We start from the raw sequence: 26,805 nt of genomic DNA, 5'->3' as shown, positions 1-26,805 counted from the left end.
TCTTGTCAGTTTGTTCTTCAATACATGTTACTACACTACATCATTACAATTAAGTACTCTGACAGAAACAGAAAGATGAAGTTTTTTAATCTCAGACTATGAAAGTAAAATGAAAGTGAATATAAAACATGTAATATTAAAGTCATTATTTTGTATTTAATTAACTTGTACAATTTACAAAAAGGGAAACTACATTTTTATCAAAGTTACATACATAAGTATAATTTGTGTAAAACATAATTTAACCGAGAAACTGAAATTGTTTCTTAACAACAAATTCAGCTGTAATTAAATCTACACAATTTGTCAGGCTTTTGTCAATATGGTTTAGAATAATTAGCTCTAGAAAAGGAAGTAAACTAATGCACTTGTAAACCTTTGATCTTTTAATACGTTCTTAAATTGTCCAGGCCAATTTTGTGAAAGCAAATTTTGTTAGTTTGCACAAAATTCACAACTTGAAATGCAAATGTAATTGAATACATATGTACGAAACACAAAACGAGATATGCCAGAGAGACACTCATCTTAAACAAAACAATTAATTGATTAATTGATGATTGCATCCGCGCATAAGGCTACATCGCGGAGAGCAATCCCTTTTAAACGATATCAAGGAATCGACTTACCAGAAATTAAACTCTTATACAACAGAGGAAATTAAACCAGTGAGCATAAACACCATACAAAATTGAGAATCGACATCGGGAATATGCCAAAGAGACAATAACCCGACCAAAGAGTAGACAACAAAAGCATGGACAAACAAGAAGACGGAAAATCAACTGCTGTATACTATGGTCATGAACATTACATGCTTTTTTTTTACACAACCAATAAAGGTTTGTATGTGTCATTTGCCTCTTGATATTTACACACAATCTTATAAAAAGAGAATAACAAATTAACAAACCAGGATTATCAGCTATGATTATTTTGTTCAATTAGTTCTGTAGTTTGTTATAAATATGCAGAATGACAGTTAAACTTTGTTCGACCCTATAAGAACGTGCTATCTTCCCAAAAGAAGTCAGATAACACGACCTTTTTCGGTACAATTCATTTACCTATAATGTCTTCTTTCATTTTCGATCCAAAGAGAGTTAGATCTAATGCCCACCCCACGTCAGAACGAGCGCATTGCTATCCATCAACATTCTGTTATTGATTAGGGTGAATGCAAAAGAAATCACCATCTAATAACGTCAACATTGATAAATTAAATCTGTAATGCAATAATATCTAATGAATAAAAAACGCCATCGCTGCAGGATACCTTTAAAATATGCTATATATTCCTTATTTACTATTTTAATTTCATGCGAAAAACAGCTATTTAGTTGCTAAACAAATTTCAAATTATACGATATTAATAAAGATCTAGATTTAAAGGGTATCAATGACGACTGGGAATTTTTTCCACTTATTGAATTTAGAATAAAACCAGCATTGAATGACTACAGAGAAGTTATTAGTATCTGAAACCATTGAATATGTGGGGAGTAATATTAATTAAGGTTGTTAATGCATAAAATATTGGAATAAGTTCTATGGATCGCCTGCAAATTGTTGATCCATGTATTGACGTGTTGGCAAATACGTCAGTTTTTATCTTAGGACTGTAAAATTACAGTTCGGTTTTATATATAAATATCACTTTCAACGCACGTACGCACGCACGCACATCCGAACAAACAAAACAAATTAATGTTATTAATCGTTGATGAAGTTGATTTGCAATATCTGATTTATTTGATAAAAAAGATGTATCAAGAAAAGGTCAATGTTTGCTGTCGATGACTATACTCAAATAAACATGTGTTTTGGCTTATGGTACTCGTTCTTTGATTTCTTTTTAAGTTACATACATACTTACTTTAAATGGTATTTAAAACAAAATAATTATATAAAAGCCTGGTATTGCAGTACTAACGGCTCCCTCCCCTCCCCCCGATGGGGATAAAACAGATATAGCGGAGATAAAGAGAAAAAAAATCATTCAGACGCATATTTTTGTGAAAGATATATTACAGTCTGATGAGGTCTTGTCAATACTTCAAAATATACTCCAACAGGGCAATAAAGGACAAGTACAGGAATTATTACTTAATAAGTTCTAAGATCACATCACGATTTTGTTGTTAGATGCATATGTTACAGTGTCTCAATTCACAAAAGACATGTTGACTGTGTCATACATCTAACAAATGTACGCTGATATTGATAAAGGTTTTTGTCGTATTCTTTGTATTTACACAGGCTCTAGATTACCAATAGCTTGGCATATGATGCTGGCACATTTGAGGATTTGGCTTTTTGGAATTTTTGATCCTCAAACCTCTTCAACTTTGTACTTGTTTTGCTTTATAAATATGCTGATATGAGCGTCACTGATGAGTCTTATGTAGACGAAACGCGCGTCTGGCGTACTAAATTATAATCCTGGTACTTTTGATAACTAATTAAAAAGTTTTTTTCTTCGTCAAGTGTAAATTCTATTTTGAGGTTTGTTGCATTGTACTTTAATATATGATATTATGACTGACATCTGGTTACTATCCATTTCAAATGTTCTAATGTACGTCAATCTTTTGACATATACATTTGACAGAAGATTGCATGTTCATATTCATTTTATATGCAGCCTAACTAATTATTGTAAATACGCCACAGATTCGAACAATTCGTAAAATCAGCTACAAGTTCCATTAATATGCTCCGCTTCATATAACACAAACGACAAAAAGTTACAGGGGACATTTTGTCAAAAATATTGAAACTACAGCTTCTTATTACAATGTCACTTTTTGATACAAAGAAAAGAAGTTACAAGTTTATCGGTATTATTACTTGAGTACCTTTTTACAGAAACAAATTACCAAATATTCCAAAATCTCAAATAAAAAGGTGTTAGGCGAAACTATTTTGATATTATATATAAATATACTAAATAAATAAATGATTTGGAAAATACGTTGAAGTTATAAAAAGTCATGAGAATTCCGAATGCAATAAGGTTCTATCCGGGCACTCTGGTTCTAAACCTTGGTTCTATCTGGGTTGTTTGGTTCTGAACCTTGGTTCTTTGGTTCGAAACCATGGTAACTGGTTCAACATCCGGGTTGTTTGGTTATAGCAACCCGAATTCTTGGTTCCATCTGGGTTCTATTCTAGATTGTTCTAATGTTCCCGTTGAACTTGGAGAAGATGACCACAAGTATCCGAATAAAAAGGTAAAGTAGGTCAAAGACGCTAAAATTGCTTTAATAACATTAATCATTTCAGGATCGACGGTAAAAGAAGTTGTAAGGTATTTATTTTCTCATTCTGATAATTAGGAAACTAGATAAAATCAAGCATCGTTTAGATTTTAAAAATAAATCGAAATGGTACATTATATCGAACATTATTTTTATTTAATTCAGTCGTTCTGTTTTTTATTTATTTCCGTTAATATTTCTAGACGTTTTAAAACAACAAAATTTGGAGACCTGTCGTTCAATTGGCCAACGATATATGCATCTAGCCATTTGACCAGTTAACGACTTGCATATCTATTCAAATGCACATTTAAAGTTCGAATGCATTTTATTTAATAGCTGCTTTGTAATAATGTCAGATTTGATAGAAAGACGTGTGAAGTATATATGTAACAAATCGTTTTGTTCAAAACGGAATCTTAAAAGACATATAAAAAAGTGATGATCAATTTAAGTTTAATTGTAAAATAAGTTATAGAATATAACAAAAGTGTATATGTACAATAAATTTGTCAAATTTGATACTACTTGTGAGATTAGGGCATGCATATAATCATTATAGGCCAAAAAGAATCAAATCAAAATGAAGATTGAATATTTTTATAATAAAATTGTGTGTGTGTGTGTGTGTTAATGACAGTGCTGGTGGAATACGTAGCACCAGCACACTAGTCAGAACTTCCGTGTGTTGGTACCATAGAAAAGGGGCATAAACTGCGGAGTTACTCTAGTCCGTTCGTCCCGAACGTAAAAAAAAGGGGGGGTTCCGTTCTCTTAACTTTAGTTGCCTCAACCAAATACTACAAAACTTATACACAAATAAAAAAGAAGATGTGTCATGAGTGCCAATAAGAACACTCCACAAAAGACTAAATGGCACAGAAATTAATAGCTATAAGTCACCCTACGGCCTTTAACAATGAGCAAAGTCCGTACCGCATAGTCAGCTATACAAATCACCGAAATGACAATGCAAATCAATTCAAACGAGAAAAGAAACGGACAAATTATGTACAAAAAATGAACAAAAACAAATATATAACACATAAATAAACGACAATTCATGAATTAGAGTCTCCTGACTTGGATTCCCCACCCTTCACCTTATGTCAGGTGGCATGAGTGCCATAGTTGAGACCATGTTACACAGAAATTAACAACTATATGTCGCCATAAGGCCTTCAACAATGAGCAAATATGTATCGAAGATGTTGTATGAGTGCCAATAAGACAAATCTCTATCCAAATAACAATTTATAAAAGTAAACCATTATAGGTCAATGTACGGCCTTCAACACGCAGCCTTGGCTCTCACCGAACTAAAGCTATAAAGGGCCCCAAAATTACTAGTGTGAAACAATTCAATCGAGAAAACCAACAGTATAATCTAAATAAAAAACGAGAAACGAGAAAAAACGTATAAATTACACAAACAAACGATAACTTCTGTACATCAGATTCCTGACTTAGGACAGGTTCAAACATTTACAGCCGGATGAAACAATATTATAACATCGCAACATAGAAAAAAACCACGATAAAACGAAATTCAAACGAGGATAGAAATGGACAAATGTATAAAAAAAAGAAGATGTGGTATAATTGCCAATGAGACAGCTATCCATAAAATACCAAAATGACACAAACATTAACAATTATAGGTCACCGTACGGCCTTCAACAATGAGCAAATCCCATACCGCATATAGTCAGCTATAAAAGGCCCCGATAAGACAATGTAAAACAATTCAAGCGAGAAAACTAAACTTATTTATGTAAAAAAAATGAACGAAAAACAATTATGTAACACATAAACAAACGACAACCACTGAATTACAGGATCCTGACTTGGGACAGTCACATATATATAAATAATGTTGCGGGGTTAAACATGTTAGCCACTGACTTGCGACAGGCACATGTTTACTGAATAAGGCGGTGTTGAACATGTTAGCGGGGTCTCCATCATCTCCCCTAACCTGGGACAATGGTTATTTCCACATACAAAAAATTGAATTTGAAATTTGGTAGCGTTACCGTTCAAGAGTTATCATGTTCCTTAAAAAACATAGAAAATGCTGAATTTGCGTTTTCGTTCTTTTAAATAAGTTTGACTCAATCAAATTTTATAAACCTTAAACGTAATGCTTATTACCCCATAACACAGCTCTATCAAGTTCGATGTTGGATGGTGTTACTGTTCAAGAGTTATTAGATATATATGAAGTTGGTACTAGTACTAATGATACAAATATCAACACGTAGACTAAAGATAGGAAAGATGCTTAATCTGTTGTTTCTGTTCTTTAACTTTAGTTTGCCTCAACCAAATGTTTTGAAACTTATACACACTGCTTATGGTCACTAAACAGTCAAAATTACATGAATCCTGTTTCTATATGTGGAAGTTTACATTTTTTTCACAAGCAGGGGCATCTGTGGCCCATAGACATATTGCTCATTTATTTCAGTAAACGGTTTATTTACTTCTTCTGGATTCTACTTCTATTAGAATTCACTTGCATTTGTTATACGCCCGTCAAAATTATTGACGGGACGTATTATGGTATACAAATGTCCGGTGTCCGTCCGTCCGTCCGTCTGTCTGTCCGGCGTAAACATGTCGCACCGTAACTTGAGAACGACTTATCCAAATTTCATGAAACTTAAAAAGTTGTTTCTTATGATGGTCAAATGATCTGTATACTTTTTGGTGAAAATAAGATTAAAACTTTTTGAGTTACGGAACTTTGTTACTAAAACAGGGGTGTGTTTTTTTTTCACGTGTCGCACCGTATCTCAAAACCGATTCTTGATTATGGCTTAAAACTTTGAACACTTCTTAGTTATATTAATGTTAATATCTGTATACTTTTTGGTGATGATTCAACATTTTATTTTTGAGTTATAGAGTATTTTGTAAAAAAGGGGGAGGTTTTTTTTTACATGTCGCACCATATCTCAAAAACGATTTATTATTATTGCTTAAAACTTTACACATGTCTTTTTTATATTAATCTAAAGATCTGTATACTTTTTGGTGATGATTAAAAATTTCATTTTTGAGTTATTGAGTATTTAGTCCCGCCGTGTCTCAAAAACAATATATGGTTATTGCTTAAAACTTTCTCAGAAACTTTTTATGATTATTGCATAAAACTTCCACACAAGACGTCGGGTGTATCATGCGCTCATGGCGCAGCTGTTTATTTTTTTTAGGATTGCGGTTCAGTTTGATAACAGACAGTGACCAGCATAAAAAAGTGTTTCACTAGATTGAGCTCTTTGTCTAAGTGTACTTTAAAGGTTCTTCGCACTGAGTTCAGTTTATTGATATGCGTATACCTTCATGTGATTTTTAAGATGCTTAAACAGACTATCCACATCAACATGTCCATGACATGAAATCCAAGGTAAAGTGATTGAACCATTTTGAATTATCTAGCTATCACAACTGGCAGCACATCGTGCTACTAGAGCAGTAAATATTCTTTCTAATTTTTCACGGCAATGAAAAGATTGATTCAAACATTCTTCATATCAAAAATTGAGAATGGAAATGTGATATGTGTTTAAGAGACAGTAAAATGACAAAAAAATCAAAAAGGAGTCAAAGGTCACCAATGGGTTTTTAACAAAGTGAGAAAATCCCTCGCTCGATGGCGGACTTCAGATGGCCCCTTAACAAAATGTGTACTAGTTCAAACTCCAATACATAAAACCGATCTTACAATCAAAAACATACAAATATATCTATATATTTAATACAGATATAAGAAAATGGGATATGAGTGCAATCAGACGATTTTCCATATACTTCAAACAAAATATACAAGTTGTACAATGAGGGCAAATGTCAAGATCATATAAAGTTTCTCGTGCCACAAGACTAGCCATCTTATGACAATACATCTTCATGCTACATTTTGCGATAGTAAAACTACCGATGGACGTCCTTAAAGCTTCAAATACAATACAGTTATCTCTTAATTATACTTCTATGTCAAGGTAATATACAAAGGAACACACTGTATCATGATGACACACCCAAAGTGCATAGGTCAAGAGTCAAAAAGTCATAGTCTGGTCAGGAGTTCCATGCCAAAAAAAAAACATAAAGCAGTCCTGCACGAAAGTTCATCACTGTACAAGTAACAATGTCTCATGGCATGATGCACTACACATCCCGAATAAAGAAAACATGAGTCAGGGACAGAAACAGAAGACATGTATCTAAACTCAATGGAAAAGTACTTGTATTCCATCTATATACAAATGTCTTCAACATAGAACATAAACTCTCGCAACGATTCAAAGTTAAAACCGTCTTACCACTGTTAACTGAAAATCTGATCGTGCAGTTATGTCAATAAATCAAAACGGTAAGATAGGACATGAAAACACTTAAAACTAGGGTTTACCATTGATTTCTAACCTTACCATGTGATAGCACTATGGTAAACTGATAGAAACACTTGATGCAGTCACGAAATTAAATAGTTGCAATATTACGAAGAGAACAATACACGACAGAGTAAGAAACAAATGAAAGTAATTATACATACGAACTTTTAATCACAATGCACAAATAAGGAACCGTAGTTTTCATTCATTTTATTCATTTAAAATGTACGCTCGCGTTAAACTATGGGAATTAACGCTGTATATTTATATAAACGATCAATCTTGTTATAATAAGAAATAAATCTAACGAACATGCATTATTGTATTTATTGGTTTTATTGGTCATTCGTAAAAAGCACTGGCTAACTATAGTGATCAGATACACCGCCTTCATTCATTCATAAGTAATACAAGTAAACCCTTCTATCTTGATTAAAGATAAACCAAAGTACAATACAGATAAACTCAAAGTTTATCATTACACGATGTTTTTTGTCATAACATATAGAAATATCTAGCTCTTTTCATCTTCTTCGTAAACGGACAACTTCAGTAAAATAAATCACATTGACTGCATGCAAATCTGTTTTTTGAATGAATTAAATTTATACATAGAAATTAGAAGCATTCATATTTCATTCAAGTACAAATGCAGCCCCATTTTCGCAACAATCAAAGCATATGGCCTTGTCAATAAATCAATAAGTATATTTACTGTTTTATTTTTTTAAGTAACCCCAAGTTTTGATCCATCTATCATATATAGTTATTAAAACTTTAACCTACTAGTCAATTGAAGCACATGACTTCAGTGTCCCCTTATTTGGCGATCCTTGATGACGTATAATTATTTACATTATTAGTACCCTAAAGAGTAAATTAAAAGAGTTAAAGTAGCTCTTTTCTAAGCTGGTATATATAAAAGAAATCTCGACCTCTGCCTGTCTACATAAATCGAAAAAATGCCAACAACCAACAATAGGAAGACAATGAACACAATATATCACAATACAATTGATAATGGAAATGGGGAATGTGTCAAAGAGACAACAACCCGACCATAGAAAAAACAACAGCAGAAGGTCACCAACAGGTCTTCAAGCATCGAGAAACTCCTACACCCGAACGCGTCCTTCAGCTGGCCCCCAAACAAATATAATTACTAGTTCAGTGATAATGAACGCCATACTTAACTCCAAATTGTACACAAATGTTCTTTGTGGGTCTAGTTCGACACGCGTGTATACTATATAGAACGAGTCGACATGTCTGCACGTTTTGTGATGTCAACACCTGATACAAAAGGTTTCCTTATCACGGACAGTCCAGAATGCATCACAAGTTGATCTCCAGTATAGATTTCGTGTGTGTGTTCTCTGATAATCGAGATAAAGATAGCTATGTCTATTATCTGTTGAAGATGTTATAAGATCACGACTTCATCTGTGTGCATTAATAGAAAACCTTGACGTCCGTAAACTAATTATACTACCTATCATATATTACAAGAACACTTATGAAGAGCTCAGAAGCACTTTCAATGAGTTTCTTTCACACAAAATTAGTAACAATGCATTTTTTCAGCAAAACTATAAATTCATTCATTTTTAGTGTTTTGGAATGATTGCAATAATGGTACTGTACTTATAATAAATTTACAAAAATCTGAGGGTCGCCATGACAGAACATAACAATCAAGGTCTTAAATACCACTTGCATAAGGACTCAGTAACAGGACGTGTTTTTTTTTGACGGATTTTTACACCCATTCTCTCTTTAAATGACTTTAAGTCAACTTTATCTAATAATTCATAAGTGTTTCTCGTTCTTGTTTTTATATAGATTATACCGTTGATTTTCCCATTTGAATGTTTTTTCACTAGTATTTGTTTGGGTCCTTTATAGCTTGATGTTCGGTGAGAGCCGTGTTGAAGACCGTACTTTGACCTTTAATGGTTTACGTTTATGAATTGTGACTTGGATGAAGAGTTGCCTGATTGCGGCATTCATACCAAATCTTCTTATATCTAATGACCGGGCATGAATATGTTCTTATACATCTGAAACAGACAATTGGTTGTGAAATTTGTTGTAAAGACAGATTTGTTGTCGCTTATGGTTACATTTTCCATTCAATGACATTGACAATATTCGGTGTACATCAGAATAGAGTTATTATAAATAAAAATAAAAATCTTACCAAATAGGCTAACGTTTGGTAAATAATTTCCATACCACATACAACAATGAAGTTAAAGTTAAAAAAAAAACTCACTTTGATGCATCAAGCATTATGAAATGTAAATTTTCTGCAATGTATCAAATATACATTAAGTCATCTCCCAAGATGAAACTTATAATTAAGTTAATTAATTTAAAACTGTTTAATATTTAGTATCTTAAGTATTGATTTGCAAATTTAAAGTCCTTCAATATTTAAATTGTATTAGCAAAAAAGTGAAACGTAGCTGTGCACAAAATGTATATATCACTCACTTCGTGTGGGGTTTTACTACCTTCTTTACTAAGGCAATCATATAATGCGTTTAAAAACTCGGTGAGGGTAAATGTCTTGAATTCAGCCAGGTCAGATGGTCCATGAGTTTCATGTGATAAGATAAACAGAGCAATTTCTTTTTATAAAATCCAAATATAACAATTTAAATGCACCAGATGCACATATCGGTTAATTAAGCCTTCGGGAATGGCCGGGCCAGTACTTTCCTAATACAAATGCGGAAAAGTTAAAATTACACAATAAAGAAATCAAAAGTATAGCCAAACCAGAACAAGAAATGAAAATATACATATTAAAGGGAGATACATCCTCAATTTCATTTTTTCTCACACGTTCTATAAATAGAAGTTTATTCTATTATATAATACTAAAAGTACAGTATATACTATATGTAGCTGGACGTTTTACTAGATTAAGGGCAAACACTTTTTTTTTTTAATTTCGGAAACACCAAAATATTTTAAACTATCTCAAAATTCAATGAATGGATCACTAAGATAGATAAGATGGAGGTTGTCTATACACCATTGCTAATTTATGAGATATCACTTTATTTATACAATGCGGGAGATATTATTATAACACTGCGCAAAATATATAATGGAACAGTTAATGATAACAATCGATTGTATGTGTTCTTGTCTATAATGGTAAACCGGGTACTGACCTCTGGGTTTCTATTTTGGTGACCTTGACGTGTTGTTAGGGTTGTTATCTCATCGACGTTTATCTTGTTACAAATGTATTCAAAAGAGTATATAGCATTTGAAAAGTGTATCTACAAATATAGACTGTTTACAAAAACGACCCTTTTTAAGATAGACAGCGGATATTTATTTAAGTGGGTGCAGTTGTTGCAAACATGGGTCATCAGATAAAAATCATGAACGCTAGAATGACCATCTAGTAAATTATCGACATACTACTTCTTATTTGTTAATCAGTCTAGCAAAGAGCTCTATGTATGAAAAGATGTTTCTACTTAGGCAGTTCGATGTTTTGATAGAACGATAAACCATGGTAAGGAGCACAATAATTATTATAAGATCATGTGTTTTACAGATGTTCGCGGGGTTAAGCTGCTCGTACTTTCCATCCTACAGAATAAGCGATAATCCATGTATTATTAAAAATGATACAAAAACTAAAATAATGGGGGAAACGTACTTGTATAAACCTAAATTGAATTACATAGAAACAGACGTCTTGAACTGAACTTTAAAAAACTTTTACTGCTTATCAAAATACATAATAACTTCAGATTTAGTATAGCTAAAGCACAGAAGTAATTTAAACTTGGTTTATGGTATCAAAACTTCCAAGAGCCTCTTCGACTCACTAATATTCTCCAAATAAAAACGTGAACATTGCTTTTCTTCGCATAGTCTGTATCCAAAGACTTTATTTATTCAAATAAATAGCCTAGGAAAATGATTTCCCCGTATTGGGCTTCTGGATGTATTAATACTCAGCCACGCATTGTCGGAATGGGGACATTCAATCAGAAACCTTGTTTAAGGAAAGTGCATATGTCTCTACAGGTTAAAGATTACTTTCATCAAAATATCTACCCACAACCAACACAGTCTAATACTAAAGTGGAAGTAAAAATCCCTCAATTCTTCATCGAGTGGACCTATTTGATTTATTACTCTCGTGTCCTCGTACAGACTAAAGAATGAAATTTTAACATCTGTAGGTTATTCAGACAACAATAAATAATTAATTAATCAATCAATCAATTAATCAAACTAGATAAATAAGAAAAGTATGATACCTGATTTAAGAGTTTTGGGGAAACCACATCAGGGTACAATCGGAGCCAAAAATGTAAAATATTTTTAAAAGAGCATGAAAGTCAAAAATTCAGTAAGTCTATACCGTTTAAGAGGTAAACCTTTCCCCAATACCACGCACACACTTAGAGTCTTAGTTTTTAGTAGGATTCTACTTGTTAATCACTTACAAAGGAAGTCCATCTATTTTTTAAACATTTATCTAAAACACAAATATCTTAACCAAACACATATTTATATATCGCTTACATAGTTAAATGATCAGTAAGACAGAAATTAGGTAGTCGTATCTCTAAACTATTTTGACAGTATCAGCACTAATATTTAGTTTTATAGCATTTAAGAAGATACACTATAAAAAAGAAGATGTGGTATGATTGCCAACGAGACAACTGTCCACAAGAGACCAAAAATGACACAGAAATTAACAACTATAGGTCACTGTACGGCCTTCAACAATGAGCAAAGCAATGCATTTTAACCCTGAAGTAGCAAGTTGTAACACACATGATAGAGCTGCTATGTTGGACGGCATAATAGACCGATTAACTCTCTTCACACTTTAAAATTGTTGGATGTGTATCTGATTTTGCCTCTTGTAATGATTATTTTCTCAAAATCTTACGTTACATTAATAGGTTGAACAAAAAACCTACAGTAAAACTGTTTAGAAAAACAAATAAACAAAACATTATACAGACATTCATCTTCATAAAGCTTGTAAATGTCAATTTGCAATCCTTAAGTGTAACTGTGCTAATTTCTTCCTGTCAGAATACCGCGGTATCTGATCAATCGAGTAACCCTACCATCAGAGATGAATTAACAAACGAGTAACTGTAGATGGGTATTTATTAATTTGTTTTGTTAGCTTTGGACCATTTGTTTTTCATTCAAGACATTTCATTCATTAGTTATTATATTCATGAAAGTTTCAAATTAAAGTAATATTTTAATCCGTTTTACCAACCGTTATCAATACCAGAACTTATGTCTTACATTAATGTTATAGGAAGTTTGTTATTATAAGTTTTAAAATAACAAGCTTTTTATAAACTATTTGAAAATAATTTATAGCATATGAAAAATGGAACTTAAAAAACAAAATGAAACTATAAGTCATTGTCCTCATTTTTCAGATGAGATATAAGCTATCGAAGATCATCGAAAATTTGTCGGGAAATGATTTTTTCATAATTTAACATGGGCACATTTTTTCTTTCAAAATCCATGAAAAAATAACGAGGATTGACATATTCAAAAATAATTTTTGAACTTTATGATATTAAATTTATATGTAAAGAAAAGAAGGGGTTAGCATTAAAAACTTTAAATGATTGACACATCCTTAAACAAACTTGAAGCATTGTTTGGTAATGATCTCTTTATGGTTTCAATGCCAGTAAAAAAAAGCGACGAAAAGATGAAACGTGTAACACAAAGTAATTTTTGTATAGGATATAGCTTTAGTTTAAAATCTTGGTCAAATTGATTGTACGTATAGTTGCACTCTAGAAGGCGTTAAATAAATGAGAAATTTAAGAACTGCGCTTTTGGTCGATTGTATGTCCCTATAAAGGTAACAGTAGTATACCGATGTTCAAAACTCATAAATCGATAGAGAAAAACAAATACGGGTTACAAACTAAAGATTTACAGATCTTAATTTGCCAACAAAGTCTCCTTGAAATTCTTAAATATATTTTTAGTTAGGCTATATGTACTTGTTAGAATTTTTTTTTGAGTATAAGACATATATGCATACAAAATGTTATGTAACTAAACTTCTTTGAAATAAATAAAAGATTTTAACACTTGTTTAAGCCAATATTAAATTACCCCCGGAGTTGGAACAAGCTACCCCCTGGATCGTAGTTTCGTGCAATACATTTTTCCGAACGAGAAATTTAAGAGTGCCTACTTATAATAGTTTAAGGTTGCAGTTTTTTTTTATCAGAATAAAAGAATAGATTTATTTTTTGTTTACCATGATTATTCAAAACGAAAAATGTTAAATAATATATGTTAGTGTTATCTTTACCAAAAACATACAGTCCCGTTGGAAAATGCAATATGACCCCCCCCCCCCCCCCCAAAAAAAAAAAAAATAAATAAATAAATAAATAAATATATCATCGACCATAATCATGTCTCCTTAATTATGACATTTTCTTTCAGTGTTGTTTGGCTCTGTACAGGGACAAAAAGCTGTTCCTCGTGGTTAACCGTAGACCTTAGTACGAGTACTGGACTATAACTATGTAGATTGAATTAACAAAACCATAGTAAAACAGCCGACTATACGGTATGGGTTTTCTCGGTGTTGAAGGCCGTATAGTTGCTTACATCCACTTCATTTGAGCTGTGACGGATTGTCTCATTGGCAATCATAACACATCTCCTTATTTTTATCTTGACAAGTTGATAACTTTGGCCCCATCGCAATAAAGAAGCACACTTAAGATTTACGCTATGATTTATAACGAATACATTTTCTACAGTATTTATACTGTTTACATGTACAACAATGTCATTAATGTGCATACGTACTACAATTATAAGCAATAATAATTGTCTCTGTCAAGTCTTCAAGATGCAAGATTTTTACAAGAGTATAGGAATAATTAGTAATACCAGGTTATATTGTTATTCTAATTTCCAATCTCATTTTAGACTTAACCCTGTGTTATTGTTACGCAATATGTATACAATAGATTTACTACGCAATGTTTTTAAACAAAAGCTAGACTGTATCGAAAATTTAGAAAAAAACATATCGTTTTAAAATATTTAATGAAAAGAGATCTTTATAAAAGAGGGACGAAAGATACCAGAGGGACAGTCTTACTCATAGATAGAAATTAAACTGACAACGCCATGGCTAACATAAGTTTTGACGTCATAAGCGCTTTTCTAGAATAACCTTCATTATAAACAATCAAACCTATTCATTTGAAAGCCAGACACGTTAAAGCTGTATGACCAGAAGAAAAATAAAAAAAAAATAGCCAAATTCCTCTTATGTCATTGACAACACTGTACTAGGAAGTTGGAAAGTTATTATTTTTCATTTACAACAACTATATTTAAAATCATGTAAGTACCAAAACACAGACCACTGAGCTGATACTACCGCTGGCAACTTACGGTCCACCAGCCATGGTGAAAAAAACCTTGAATATTACTTCATCAAATTGCATAAATCTTAGAATGCAAAGGTTTGCTTCATTTTACATTTTTTCAATCCATTTTCATTTACACTCAGATTTATTCACTACAATCGGATTAAGTCGTGTTGATGTAAATAGGTCGAGTTCAATAACAGTGTTGTTTTACGGATTGTTAGATTACAATTTTAGATAAAAAAAAACACAAACTTTTATATAAGCAAATACTTTAACACTACTGCCATGTATATCTGCTGAATAAGTTAGAGAACCAAACAGTTGAGTTGTATACATTACATTTGGGAAATTTGCATCCTATTTGAATTAAAATGGTTTTAAATCTTAAAGACCAGGACATTTCCAGGGTAAAATTGAAGAAAAAACTATTGTTGGTCTGTAAATGAAAATAGGGAAAAAGTGAGGAATTGATATTTCCTGACGGTAAATGTCTTTTCTTATTTGCTCGATTCTTTAAAAAAAAAACCTGACTTCTTCAAATATTTAGAAACATTAAATTTCTTATTAATTCACGACATTTTGATAGATTTTTGAAATTCACAAATTTTCGTATTAAAATTTTGCATCACTGAAAGACATGCAGTTTGGAATGTAACTCAACCAATAAGTACTCAATCCGACAATGAAATAAAGCGCTAATACATAACAAAATTATATTTTTTCCAACTGTAGTAAAAATATGTAAATCATTTTTTTCTTTTGCTGTTAAAGAACAATCTCCTTAAAAAAGTGGACCGCTGTCGTCAAACTTAAGAGTAAGATTATTTATTATGCTATCAATCATACTATTAAAACAGATGTCATGTTATTTCCATATTATGTCAACGATTTGTTTTAAAGAAAAGCAAATTTTACAAATAATGAATAATAAAAAAATCATTAGTAAGGTACAGAACGAAATAAGGGCAAATGTTTGAAATAATGCTAAAATTGATAAGTAAAAAAACATTACTAAGATACAGAACAAGGTTAGGACAATGCTAAAATTGATAAGTAATAAAAGAAAAATAATCTCTTACCTGTAGTAATGAATAGCAGCTAAATAATACAATTGTATGATTGAGAGTAGCCAGATAGATGGTTCCAATATGTGATAATTGTTCATCACTGCACAACAACGACTGATCGCCGATACACATTGATTTTACTCCGTCTTAGTTCATCAGTGTATTACAGCTCAAAAATGTTAATTAAAACTAAATACCTGGACTATGAATACTAGCATCCTTAACTATGAAAATCGAAATAAAAACGCGTTAAAAATCTTAACTTCAAAATTATTGTGACTATAATTGATATCTAAATGAAATCTTAAACACTTTCTGGTTATAATCACATGTAATTTATCATAGTTTTTCTCAAAAGAATAAACCAGCGTTTTTGTCTGACCGTAACGGTTAATTATAGTTTATCTCAAACATACAAATACTAATGGGATTAAAGGTGAAAAGAAAGTGATTCTAAAATAAACTTTCTCTACCTAAATTAAATTTTAAGCAAATAAATTTTATGGACAATTAGTAAGCACAATGTACTTTGAAAAAGTATTGAATGAAAGTTTATTTAATCAGAAAGCAAATAAAACTTGTGAAGAGTTATAAAATACCTAATGTTCTTGTACATGTATATATCAACAATACTTAACATTAAATTATTGTGTATATAATGAAATAGTTCTATGCGTGACTTTCAAGAATGACAAATTGTGTGAGTGAATTATCTTTATTTTTGTAAGCACGTAGAATTATATCAACATTATGATTTATGACATAAGAGCATTATATAAATGCATACCAATAATACATAACAGTGATTTTTTTATCATACACTACTAAAATTTTACACTTTTTGTAATAGAGAGAAGTGATTTGAACGAAGGGTCGAAATATGGGACGCATTTTGAAAATCGTCACCATTTGGGGATTAGCAAACTTTAAGTGTAAATTAAGGTATATGAATGGACAAGTTTTGAAATAATATCAATTTAAGCATTTAATAATTGTATTTGAGATTCTATTTTTAAGAACTAATCAGTAGGCTTTTTAGATTTCATTAAATAGTCTTTTGATAGATAAAGGAAGATGTGGTGTGAGTGCCAATGAGACAACTCTCTATCCAAATAACAATTTAAAAAGTAAACCATTATATGTTAAAGTACGGCCTTCAACACGGAGCCTTGGCTCACACCGAACAACAAGCTATAAAGGGCCCCAAAATTACTAGTATAAAACCATTCAAACGGGAAAACCAACAGTCTAATCTATATAAACAAAACGAGAAACGAGAAACACGTATATATTTACATAAACAAACGACAACTACTGTACATCAGATTCCTTTTTTGAATTATTTTGCGCTCATCGATTAAAAAAGAGGGACGAAAGATACTAGAGGGATAGTAAAACTCAGAAATCGAAAGTAAACTGACAACGCCATGGCTAAAAATTAATAAGACAAACATACTAACAATAGTACACATGACACAACATAGAAAACTAAAGAATAAGCAACTGTTGAATACATGATAGTCATAAGATGCCAAAAGTAAATTGGGTAACTCCAGTCTAATCTTACATGTGACCGATATACATATAAACATTCAAAAATCGTATTGCATACCTTTATATACGTTAAAATGAAATAAAGAAAAAATAATATATCACAAAACCAAATACAGACTCAAGACTTGTTATGGTATCTTATAGTTAAAGTTAATCAAGGAGATGGTTTCAATGTTCTCATTGTCAACTCTCCGTTTTTAGTAAAAGCAAATCCGCCTTTTGGCATTTCAATGTCTCAATTGATATGTGCTCCTAACGCAAAACTTCTCCAGTTGGGCTATGAGAAATAAGACTGAAAGCGACACTGTTTAAGACGGTAGGTCTAGATTAAGGGAAATAACTCTTAAACTTACGTTTGTGTCCAACATTTTCATAAATATATTCTAAGCTCCAAGGTTACATAGAATATTTCCAATCTGGTTCAGGTAAATGATTAAAATACATTGATGAAACTTGCAGGCGTGTAACTGACTTAAAGAGTTATCTCCCTGAACCAAGGTCTATCCCTTAAATTTTACGACCACAACATCGTTACTGGTATACTGATACGACGTGTCTGTGTCGTCTTATCTGCAAATTTACCAATTCTCTCCTATTACCTATCTTGATTCTAGCATGGCGGGTGCTGTAAGCATAGCAGGAGACACGTTCTTGAAGGTATAACACTTTGCTCAGTGCTCCGAGCATATAAACTATGCCCGAAACATGAAATCCAACATTTTGATTGGTTGATTTTCGAGTACGAGTACAACAAAAAAAACACTCGAAAGTTTTAAGACCGCAAGGCCAGGTCTTGCTCCGTTTGGAGTTGCTATTCTCCAGCTTAATTTTATTGATTTGTATATTAAAAAAAATAAATATGTAAAAGCACAAAAATACTGAACTCCGATGAAAATTCAAAAAGGAAATTCCCTAATCACATGGCAAAATGAAAAGCTCAAACACATCAAACGAATGGATAACAAAATTGTTTTACAAGATTTAAACATCGATAAACTACCGTTGCTACTGTGACTGTTACAAATATGACAGTTGCCACTGTGACTGATGCCTCTTGTACACATTGATAAAGGCAATAAGTGTATACGATAAGGCTGTTCAAGTCATAAATCGATTGAGCGAAAACAAATCAAGGTTTACAAACTAAAACACAAATATACAAAATAAAATGTAAAGATAAAGTGCAGTCATAATCGAAAAAAACCCAATCGTAAATCTTTCACCAAATATTGACACTCTTTTATCCAAAATTCTAAAAATCGAGGGGTAGATGGTAAAGCAGTAATTCAAACACCCAAGAAACAAACGAAATAACAATTTTTAAATTACCTCTTTCCATTACAATGCATAGAAAGTGATCAACTCATGATTACGCCACAATGGACATTCTTACTCAGTGTTTCGATAAAGTTAGTGAATTCAATTGATTGATTGCGTTTTGCCTAACGTCCCTTCATTGATTTGATGTCCTGCATACAGTTGAATGTTGTAAATTGCTCTGCTTCTTTTATTTTAAAACTCATTGATGAAATCTTATGGACAAATTGGGTCAGACGGTCAATGCTAAAACATTACAGATAAATTAACAAGCATAAAATTATTACCTGTAATTGATTATTTTAGGTTTGAAATTTGATACCCTTAACGTCTATCCAATTGAACTTGAAATAAGAGACACAACCAATACTGTTAATTCTGATTCATATCTTGACATCGTTTAGAAATTAACTGTAAAGGTCGTTCCAAAAACTACACTAAACGCAAAAGAGAGAAATTTTTTCAAGTTTTCGCATTGTGAACCTTTTATTTCTATGTAGCAACTTTTCGGTAGCACCTGTGTAATATTGTATAGCTGATAACGATATTCATTGGCTTGCGTTTCATTTCATATTTATTAAGTCTTTAAAACGGGGTTTCCATTTCAAATGTGAACATTCGGCCATAAATAAGGATTAGATAATACAAATGTATAAAAGTGTTTGAAACACTGGTTACTTCTTCGGCTTTATAACTATTTTGATCTGAGCATCACTGATGAGTCTTATGTAGACGAAACACGCGTCTGGGGTATAAAATTATAAGCCTGGTACCTTTGATAATTATTATCTCTTTAATTGAGACAATATTCATTTTTCAATCTTCTCTTATTTAATTCCTTATCATCAATTAAAACTCATTAAATAATTTCAACAGGATTAACTAAGGTATCACTAATGGAGCAGGAACTGCTGAACCTTTCGAAAAAACTGGTGTTCATCCCCAGTTTCAATAGTAAGGTTCATCTTTCATTATCTTGTTTTCTGTGTAATATATCTGGTCTTTTGCTATCTAGTCTATATTTTTCGTTTGACCATGGTTTGATTAGCGTCAACTTGTGTTTTTTAATTGCCAACTTGTTATCACGCTCGCTCTTACTAAACCAAATTGAAAATTTTAAAACCCTATTTGCAATATTTCTTAAAAAGAATTAAGCTCCCAAACCAAAGTGCAAAGGTCGTCAGCTAATACGATAAGTCTTCAATAGAATGCAAGCGTATTCAATGATTATTTCCTTTAGTATGAACATATATGAGCCTACATCTTGCAATTTTTATCTTGTGTAAGTTGAAAAGTGTTTTTTTTTCCCAACACAACATTGCAATGGCTTGCGCCAACACATTTACAACGATTAGTATCACCGGTTGCAAGGACATTCGTTTTGTTAAGTTTGAAGAAAGCGAAATTTAAGGTGTCTAGGAGAGTACAATGTTAGAAAAAAACAAACCGATTAACTAGTAATATCAATTATCGTGAAAAGAATCGATGAGACACAAACAAATTGACAGTTTCAAAGGCTATCATAAATTGCTAACTGAAATGAAATAGTTAATCAAATCGTTTACGATTATGCCCACTACTACATTGAAATGAATAACATACTTTATTCTATATCCCACGATCAGGACATAATTCTATATGGCAAATATAGGAGAGTGAAAAACATTTTGCTAAGACAGACATCAGGTTCATTGGACATCTACGAAGCACATTACGAGGCACTTAAAGCAATAAACCTCGTCATTCATCAATAACACTATATAATATAAATAAAACGTATTTATTGCTTATGTTTTTACTGAAATGTCTTAGTTAGATAAAAAAAGACAAACCGATCTAATTCATTTAAATTATCGGAGGTCGTATTAATGTGTGCTTTTCTACATGATGAACAAATGGTCAATTTTTAATCAATATAATCCAGTTTTCAATGCAGTTGACACCATATAACAAGTTTTTTTTCTATTCCAAATCCAATATTAATCTGTCAGATAATTATTTTTTTTTCGTCAAGAAAAGAAGAGGTTTTTTTTGTCAGGAAAAGTTATAATGAAGAAAATCATAAAAAGGGTAGGGAGGGAAACTTTGACACCATTCTAGATTTTGATAAAGGAACACTAAACTATAGGGCACTATCTAGTCAAATTATTGTATTCCATAAACTCCGCAAACATTTCAGGACCTTCAATAAATCGAATTCACGATCAGATTTATAATCATTTTATGACCTCCATAATTCAATTCGTCTCATACTAGACGTTATCCGTCCGAAATGACTTTATAGCAAAAAAAATGTATTTCTATAAGAACAGACTAAGATTATGACTTTAAAAGAAAAATAAATATTATCACAAACATGGTGTGATTTATATCACATCATTTATGAAGAAATCAGAAGTAACGGGTTTTCCCTCGGTTTTAGTTTGTTACCCCGATTTTGTTTTTTGTCCATGGATTTATGAGTTTGAACAGCGGTATACTACTGTTGCCTTTATTTATCTTCTGTTATGAAGCAGATCTTGTTCAACATGAAAGTACCAAAAAGCGCTGGCTTTTATTCATAATCATAACCTAAAGCACAGCTAACTAGTATTATAATCCTGTTGTTGACAGAGGACACAGATTTCTGTTTTACAATTGTTCGACATGCACTGGGCACTGGCTGTAATATCGACTTATACATCTGGACTGACCGAGGGACTGACAATTGATTACCCATAATTGAAATAATGCATTTGAGGTAAATCAAATGAATGTAAAAAAACATAATAACAATTGAATCATACACCTAATTTCAATCCGATTTATCATTGTCACTTCTTTACAGTTTCGAAGACATACTTAAATATCACTAAATTTGTATTTTTAAAGGGAATTTTGAGGAAAGAGAGAGTCTATAGAAATAATTGTTAAATTATTGGCATGCTATTTGACTTGTGTTATTCATGAAAATCATCTGATAAGTGCCTTACGTAATTCACGTAATGTTTCTAAGGTTTTATTTTAATAATTTGTTAAATACATCAATCTAAAATCAATATCCCTATTAATATATTTGAATTATAATGATGAATGAGGATAAATTTCTATCCAGAACTAATTTTGATATTTTCGATAACATGTAACCGATATGACTAACGCAATTTGATTTAAGCACGTATCAACTTCAGAAAAACATCGTAATTCAAAGTCTGAAAAAAAAATCAAGATAAAATCAAGGCGACATAGAAAAGAGGGGTTGACATGGGTAGTCCATTTCCATAATCATTTTTTTTTATCTCACTTTTCACTTTTATCCCTTTTTTTTACCAAGATTCCACTTTTTAACCACCTATATCTTGCTTTTCCACATTTTAAATCCTTTATTCCACACCTGCGCCCTTTTATAACCCCCTCTATCCAACGTCCCAGAAGCGTGTCATTCCTGTTAGAAGAACTAGTGGCATATATCAACATGATCTTGATACTGTCAGCTCAAAGAACTACAGTTTGACATAAAACACTATTTAATAGTCATAAACTTTTTGAGATTGACTTGTGCATTTTTAAATCGGATTTTGTCGTGACTATATTGGATAATGTAACAAAATACATCTGTGATTTGCTGATAGTTTATTGAATAGGAAATAATATTGAGAAAATGATCGTTTAACTACCCCGAAAAACAAAATGGATGACTCCGAGCTTTTTTATTGGTATTTAGTCAGATGAAATGAGTCAACTAGATACCTTACAAAATACAGTTGATTTTCATAAATCTCTTTTTTTTTATAATCGATAGACAAATAGCGCTTTTTTCCTTATCTAATTAGCATTTATACATTTAAATAACGATAATGGATTGTTCAGAGTAAAAATTTGTTAGTAAATGAACAAAAGGTGATTCTTACGAAAGTCTTGCAATGTTGATAAAATTGTCAAACACATAAATGTCATATATACTCATGAAATGCATTGAGCATGCACAACTTTAGTTTATAGATTAATCTACTCATGCAGCATCAGTCTTGTCAAATCAAGTACCAGTAAAAAATAAAACACAGGAAAGAAATATGGTAGAAAAAGTTCATGAAATAAAGGTTGTTTTTTTGTTCTCATATACATAAGCTAGTTTTACAAATACGCGATATCAAACCATTTAACCAGATTAGATAACTCAACGTAGACAAATATCCAGGGAAATTGGCATAAATTTCTACTACCACTTGTTTTTTACCGCTTTACCGACGTTGGTGGACTGGCAGTCACCGAGCATGCAATCAGCCCATCAGTTACTTATTGATATTATTTTTTGGTCACGGGAATATCTGATGAGAGTTTTTTTTCATATTTTGTTTGGGTTGGTGTCTCTTTAAAGTTTTACATTTTATTAAATGAATTTTTTTGATTGATATGTTATAGTGTGTTTTTCTATGTTGTGATGTTATACTATTGTTGCAGAAAAGGGAGAAGGTTTGGTACCATTAAAACGTTTAATCCCGCTGCAAATGATTGCTCCTGTCCAGTAGTTGTCGTTTGTTTATGTAGTTCAGTCCTACGTGTTTCCCGTTTCTCGTTATTATATAAATTAGACCGTTGGTTTTCCCTTTTGAATGGTTTAACATTAGTTATTTTTTGGGCATAGATTGCTGTTCGGTGTGAGCCAAGGCTCCGTGTTGAAGGCCGTACCTTGACCTATAATGGTTTACTTTTATAAATTGTTATTTGGTTGGAGAGTGGTCTCATTGGCACTCATACCTCATTTTCCTATATCCAATAAAGCAAATAAAAGAAATATTTCAATTTTCAGTAAATTAAAAAAAATCAATGCCATCGACCATTTATCTACTTCATCATAACTTAAATAAAGAGCGAGGCCTTTGATTTGAATAACCATATTTACTTCTTCTGTTTTATTTGTGCATTTTAAGAGATTATTCCTTAAGTCTTTATATAAATGGAAATTGATTTTTTAATTTACAACTTCATATCTATAGGTCTAGATTTGTTATCCCTTTTTCTTTGAATAAAATTTGAAAACTATCATAATAGCTATCGGTTATTTTCAACATTAACAACATGTATGTATTAGAATATGTGTGTGTATGTTATTTTCTCTATCTTAAAATTTGTAACATCTAAAAACAATGATATGTAAGTCAATTATTCAGAGTCTAGAAAAATTGAAATAAGAAATATTTATTAATGAAGTAATCCCAACACGCATATTTGATCAAACGATTAGATACATTTACTGTATAAGGACTGCTGTGTGCTTGATAATCGTCTTATCCTATTAACTAAGAATAACTCTTAAAAAAGGAGAAAATTGCGCACACAAATTTATATAATATTTGCCTTTTGACACAAACAAGTATTTCTCTTAAGATTTTATGTGAAGCTTTTCAAAAGTTAAAAAAAAAACATGAACATTTTATTTAATATTAAATCTTTCTTAAACAACCAGTATACTGAATATTTTGGAAGACTGTTTAGTCATGACCATGAGAAACTGATTACTTTACGTGATAGAAACGCTGTGTTCAAATATTTTTGTCTTTTTGTTTTTGACATGGCGTAATCAGTTTATTTTCGATTTATGAGTATGAAAAAGAGAGACGAAAGATACCAGAGGTACAGTCAAACTTATAGATTGAAAATAAACTGACAACGCCATAGCTAAAACTAAAAAGACAAACAGACAAATAATAGTACAGAAGACAAAACATAAAAAACTAAAGAATAAGCAACATGAACCCTACCAAAAACTGGGATGATCTTAGGTAATCCGTTAGGGTTGCTCATGTTATTGCAAATCCGATAAAAAGTCTAATTCGGTAGGTCACAATCGTGAAAAGGTAGGGGTATTGTAGTTACAACATAAGGAACATATCCGATATCATGTGTGAATGTTCCTTTGGTCGTTTTCGACTCTCTTTGATAAAGTAATGTTGATCCTTTAATTGAACGTAACAAAATAATATAACCTTGATCCTTTAATTGTGAACGTAACAAAATAATGTAATATTGAGCCTATAATTGTGAACGAAACAAAATAATGTAACCTTGATTCTTTAATTGATGAACGATACAAAAAAATGTAACCTTGATCCTTTAATTGATGAACGTAGCAAAGTAATGTTACCTTGGTCTTTTTAATTGATGAACGATACAAAATAATGTAACCTTGATCCTTTATTTGATGAACGTAACAAAATATGTAACCTTAATTCTTTAATTGATGAACGATACAAAATAATGTAACCTTGATCCTTTATTTGATGAACGATACAAAATAATGTAACCTTGATTCTTTATTTGATGAACGATACAAAATAATGTAACCTTGATCCTTTATTTGATGAACGATACAAAATAATGTAACCTTGATTCTTTAATTGATGAACGATACAAAATAATGTAACCTTGATCCTTTATTTGATGAACGTAGCAAAATAATGTAACCTTGATCCTTTATTTGATGAACGATACAAAATAATGTAACCTTGATCCTTTATTTGATTAACGTAACAAAATATGTAACCTTGATTCTTTAATTGATGAACGATACAAAATAATGTAACCTTGATTATTTATTTGATGAATGTAGCAAAGTAATGTAACCTTGATCCTTTAATTGATGAATGTAGCAAAGTAATGTAACCTTGATCCTTTAATTGATGAACGTAGCAAAGTATGTAACCTTGATCCTTTATTTGATGAACGTAGCAAAGTAATGTAACCTTGATCCTTTATTTGATGAACGTAGCAAAGTAATGTAACCTTGATTATTTATTTGATGAATGTAGCAAAGTAATGTAACCTTGATCCTTTAATTGATGAATGTAGCAAAGTAATGTAACCTTGATCCTTTAATTGATGAACGTAGCAAAGTAATGTAACCTTGATCCTTTAATTGATGAACAGTTTACCATGAAGTTTTTAATGAATGCCTAGACTTCTTTTGTATTGTCTTAAACTTGTATGTATAGAACATGCTTAATGTTTTAAGCATTTGCAATAACCTTGAATTAAATCAGTATAAGTAATACTAACGTACAGCGTACGATTCATTAAGTTTATATTACATTTTAAAAACTATTGATAAAGAAACTTTGTATGCATTATCCCGGTCTTGCATCTAACTAAATCCCAATAAATTTATCTTATTAACTAAATAGAATTAAATTGTTATATAAGAATGATTTGTTCTTGATGAACCAAACAAGAATCTTTTGCAGAACCCGGAAATATCATAACATGGCTACACAATAGATTGTGAGCTGGAATAAAAGGGAGCTAAAATATCAGGGTATTATAAAACTCATTAGAGGTACATTAAGACTTATTTTTTCCATGGGATGCACGTTTCTCCTTCACAAGACTCATTATAGATTTAGTGTTTTTTTAGTTGTTGGGATGTACAGTCACAGTACAGGTCCTCGGCCACGTCCACTTTGTGGTTTTGTAAGATGTAATTTCTATTTGTATCCATCTGATGAGTTAAGCCTTTTTCAACTGATTACTGTAAATCCAGAAATTATTGCGATGTCTTTTAATTTATACTCTCATTTTGAAATTTTAATATGAATTAAACAGAGTTTTTCTCAACATCGCAAACATCAAAATCGAATTTCAGTCTGAAATGACAAAATTGCAATAATTAATACACGCAATAATTTTCTTATGTTCTACTGTTACACACTGTTCCAGGTTGGTAAGGGGAAGACTGATATCCAGGTAACATGTTTATCCCCGTAACGTTCTGTATGTTTATGCCTGTCTC

General features: G+C 31.5%; 1 protein-coding gene across 1 annotated transcript in view; it reads right to left on the bottom strand.

Moving 5' to 3' along the window:
* The window catches only part of LOC134711677 (muscarinic acetylcholine receptor M2-like), a 42,045-nt gene extending 25,446 nt beyond the window's left edge, over positions 1-16,599 (bottom strand). The window contains exon 1 of the mRNA XM_063572440.1: positions 16,182-16,599. The gene's annotated coding sequence lies outside the window, so the exon portion shown is untranslated. The remainder of the gene's footprint in view (positions 1-16,181) is intronic.
* Positions 16,600-26,805: the final 10,206 nt, after the last annotated feature.

This window comes from Mytilus trossulus, chromosome 3 (genome assembly GCF_036588685.1).
Source record: "Mytilus trossulus isolate FHL-02 chromosome 3, PNRI_Mtr1.1.1.hap1, whole genome shotgun sequence".
NCBI lineage: Eukaryota > Metazoa > Mollusca > Bivalvia > Mytilida > Mytilidae > Mytilus > Mytilus trossulus.
The sequence above is the reverse complement of the archived record's forward strand: the minus strand, read 5'-3'. Positions and strand labels throughout refer to the sequence as shown.